The following is a 4371-nucleotide window of genomic DNA, read 5'->3' as shown; positions in this document are numbered from 1 at the left end:
GGGCTTCGATGATGGGAATGAGACTCACCCCCGCAGTCACCAGCCCCACCACCCCATTGTCCCATCCCAACTACCCGCAGTGCGGAACCGGACACCCATACGAGGAACCAAACCCCCACACACACGGTGCCGTAGATAGGAATCCCGCAGAGAGAACTGAAACACCAGCCAGCAGCCAGGAGGGGCGGGCGGAGGGCAGCAGCAGCCAGGGCGGCCAAACCCATACCTAGTCCCCAACTTGACAAACCCGGAAGTAGGCAAGCCTATGAGGTCAGGAGGCCACCATTACCAAGGCTCCGGTGACCCTGTTGACCAAGACCTTCAGCGTTCAACAACAGTTGTTTCCTGGAGTTGGTTCCAGGACCATGCACCACCAATTTTGTAGCAGACGATGCTCCGTTAGTAGGGGGGTATTGAGCTACCATCACACCTTTCCGGTAAGTACTTCCTTGAATGTGGTAGCCGTTTCTCAGGCTCCCTCTCCGGAATCGAACCCTGATTCCCCGTTACCCGTGGTCACCATGGTAGGCACAGAAAGTACCATCGAAAGTTGATAGGGCAGACATTCGAATGAGACGTCGCCGCCACGAGGGCCAGCGATCGGCTCGAGGTTATCTAGAGTCACCAAAGCGGCCGGGGCACCCCCCGAGAGGCACCCCGCATGGGTTTTGGGTCTGATAAATGCACGCATCCCCGGAGGTCAGCGCTCGTTGGCATGTATTAGCTCTAGAATTGCCACAGTTATCCAAGTAACGCGATCAAAGGAACCATAAATGAGCCATTCGCAGTTTCACTGTACCGGCCGTGTGTACTTAGACTTGCATGGCTTAATCTTTGAGACAAGCATATGCTACTGGCAGGATCAACCAGGTAGCCCCCCCTCGGATGCGGGCAGACACGGAGGGCGGCGCGGCCGCCCGCCCGCCTCCGTGCTCTCCAACGGTGCGGTGGCCTCCCGGGGCCGCCTGGAAGGCGGCTCCCGGCGGAGGACCGAAGCATCGTTTGCCGGGGGCTGAGACCCCCTTCTCTCTTGGTTCGAGAGGCTGTCTTTGAGAAACGCTGTGCTCTCCGGAGGCCGCGGCGCAACTTAGCGGGGGGAGGGTTATGCCGGCATAACCCACGACACAGCGCCGGGCTCCGTCGTAGGACGGCTGAGGCAGACGGGGCGTCTCGGTCTCGCTACAGATCATTCGAACCCAGGGGAAGTGCGTGGGGCTGCTAACCACCGCGCACGGACCCACCCGGGGACATAGAGGCCGGCCCGCAGGCCGGAGGAACCGTCCGCCCGAACACCGGCAACGAGGCCGGCCGGCGGGGGCCCTCCGATGGCGAGCCACGGATGCCAATCGGTCAGGCAGAGAACCGCAGTTTGGAGGGGACAACCGGGCAACAGAAGGCCGTTCTGAGCTTCACTCGGGGCGGGCAACAATCCCCGGGCATGTCCGGGGCTCAGCTCTGGAGGCCTGTGTTTCCGAAAACTGGGTTTCTGAAATCGTGCGGAAACTTTTCTGTAAACCCGGGGTACGGGAGGGCGCACAGGAGAAGGGGGATTACCACTTCTTCCCTTCCGAGCGTTAGTATGTTCCCCTTCTCCCTGTGCTCACACTTAGTCTCTGGAGAGAGCATAGGGGAGAAGGGGAGCATACTATCGCTCGGAAGGGAAGAAGGGGAAATCTCCCCTTCTCCCTGTGCTCACACTTAGTCTCTGGAGAGAGCACAGGGGAGAAGGGGAGCATACTATCGCTCGGAAGGGAAGAAGGGGAAATCTCCCCTTCTCCCTGTGCTCACACTTAGTCTCTGGAGAGAGCACAGGGGAGAAGGGGAGCATACTATCGCTCGGAAGGGAAGAAGGGGAAATCTCCCCTTCTCCCTGTGCTCACACTTAGTCTCTGGAGAGAGCACAGGGGAGAAGGGGAGCATACTATCGCTCGGAAGGGAAGAAGGGGAAATCTCCCCTTCTACCTGTGCTCACACTTAGTCTCTGGAGAGAGCACAGGGGAGAAGGGGAGCATACTATCGCTCGGAAGGGAAGAAGGGGAAATCTCCCCTTCTCCCTGTGCTCACACTTAGTCTCTGGAGAGAGCACAGGGGAGAAGGGGAGCATACTATCGCTCGGAAGGGAAGAAGGGGAAATCTCCCCTTCTCCCTGTGCTCACACTTAGTCTCTGGAGAGAGCACAGGGGAGAAGGGGAGCATACTATCGCTCGGAAGGGAAGAAGGGGAAATCTCCCCTTCTCCCTGTGCTCACACTTAGTCTCTGGAGAGAGCACAGGGGAGAAGGGGAGCATACTATCGCTCGGAAGGGAAGAAGGGGAAATCTCCCCTTCTCCCTGTGCTCACACTTAGTCTCTGGAGAGAGCACAGGGGAGAAGGGGAGCATACTATCGCTCGGAAGGGAAGAAGGGGAAATCTCCCCTTCTACCTGTGCTCACACTTAGTCTCTGGAGAGGGGGGCATCCCAGGAGGAGGCCCTGGACCCCAGGTGGCTCCCTGGGGCCCGTCCCTGGGCTCCAAGCCCCCAGTCCCGACCCGGGGGCCCCTCCCGGGTATCCAAGCCCCCAGACCCGACCCCGGGAACCCCTCCCTGGGCTCCAAGCCCCCAGACCCGACCCCGGGAACCCCTCCCTGGGCTCCAAGCCCCCAGTCCCGACCCCGGGGGCCCCTCCCGGGTATCCAAGCCCCCAGTCCCGACCCCGGGAACCCCTCCCTGGGCTCCAAGCCCCCAGTCCCGACCCCGGGGGCCCCTCCCGGGAATCCAAGCCCCCAGACCCGACCCGGGGGCCCCTCCCGGGAATCCAAGCCCCCAGACCCGACCCCTGGGCTCCAAGCCTCCACACCTGGCCTGTGGTAGACCCAGGGGGCCCCACCACTAACCTTACAACCACATGGGGCCCCTTGCCCTAACCCTAAAACCACGGGGGGCCCCTTACCTAACCCTAACCATGGGGGCCCCTTGCCCTAACCCTAACCTGCTTGGGCCCCTTGCCTAACCCTAACCTGCGTGGGCCCCTTGCCCTAACCCTAACCTGCTTGGACCCCTTGCCCTAACCCTAAAACCACGCGGGGCCCCTTACCTAACCCTAACCATGGGGGCCCCTTGCCCTAACCCTAACCTGCTCGGGCCCCTTGCCTAACCCTAACCTGCGTGGGCCCCTTGCCCTAACCCTAAAACCACGCAGGGCCCCTTACCTAACCCTAACCATGGGGGCCCCTTGCCCTAACCCTAACCTGCTCGGGCCCCTTGCCTAACCCTAACCTGCGTGGGCCCCTTGCCCTAACCCTAACCTGCTTGGACCCCTTGCCCTAACCCTAAAACCACGCGGGGCCCCTTACCTAACCCTAACCATGGGGGCCCCTTGCCCTAACCCTAACCTGCTCGGGCCCCTTGCCTAACCCTAACCTGCGTGGGCCCCTTGCCCTAACCCTAACCTGCTTGGACCCCTTGCCCTAACCCTAAAACCACGCGGGGCCCCTTACCTAACCCTAACCATGGGGGCCCCTTGCCCTAACCCTAACCTGCTCGGGCCCCTTGCCTAACCCTAACCTGCGTGGGCCCCTTGCCCTAACCCTAACCTGCTTGGACCCCTTGCCCTAACCCTAAAACCACGCGGGGCCCCTTACCTAACCCTAACCATGGGGGCCCCTTGCCCTAACCCTAACCTGCTCGGGCCCCTTACCTAACCCTAACCTGCGTGGGCCCCTTGCCCTAACCCTAACCTGCTTGGACCCCTTGCCCTAACCCTAAAACCACGCGGGGCCCCTTACCTAACCCTAACCATGGGGGCCCCTTGCCCTAACCCTAACCTGCTCGGGCCCCTTGCCTAACCCTAACCTGCGTGGGCCCCTTGCCCTAACCCTAACCTGCTTGGACCCCTTGCCTAACCCTAAAACCACGCAGGGCCCCTTACCTAACCCTAACCATGGGGGCCCCTTGCCCTAACCCTAACCTGCTCGGGCCCCTTGCCTAACCCTAACCGTGTGGGTCCCTTGCCCTAACCCTAACCCTGCTTGGGCCCCTTGCCTAACCCTAAAACCATGTGGAGCCCCTTACCTAACCCTAACCATGGGGGCCCCTTGCCCTAACCCTAACCTGCTTGGGCCCCTTGCCTAACCCTAACCTGCGTGGGCCCCTTGCCCTAACCCTAACCTGCGTGGATCCCTTGCCTAACCCTAAAACCATGTGGAGCCCCTAACCCTAACCCTAACCCTACCTAACCCTAACCCTAACCATGGGGGCCCCTTGCCCTAACCCTAACCTGCTTGGGCCCCTTACCTAACCCTAACCTGCTTGGGCCCCTTACCTAACCCTAACCTGCGTGGGCCCCTTGCCCTAACCCTAACCTGCTTGGGCCCCTTACCTAACCCTAACCT

The sequence above is a fragment of the Lates calcarifer genome, unplaced genomic scaffold, assembly GCF_001640805.2.
Source record: "Lates calcarifer isolate ASB-BC8 unplaced genomic scaffold, TLL_Latcal_v3 _unitig_5892_quiver_1866, whole genome shotgun sequence".
Taxonomy (NCBI): Eukaryota; Metazoa; Chordata; class Actinopteri; family Centropomidae; genus Lates; species Lates calcarifer.
The sequence above is the reverse complement of the archived record's forward strand: the minus strand, read 5'-3'. Positions refer to the sequence as shown.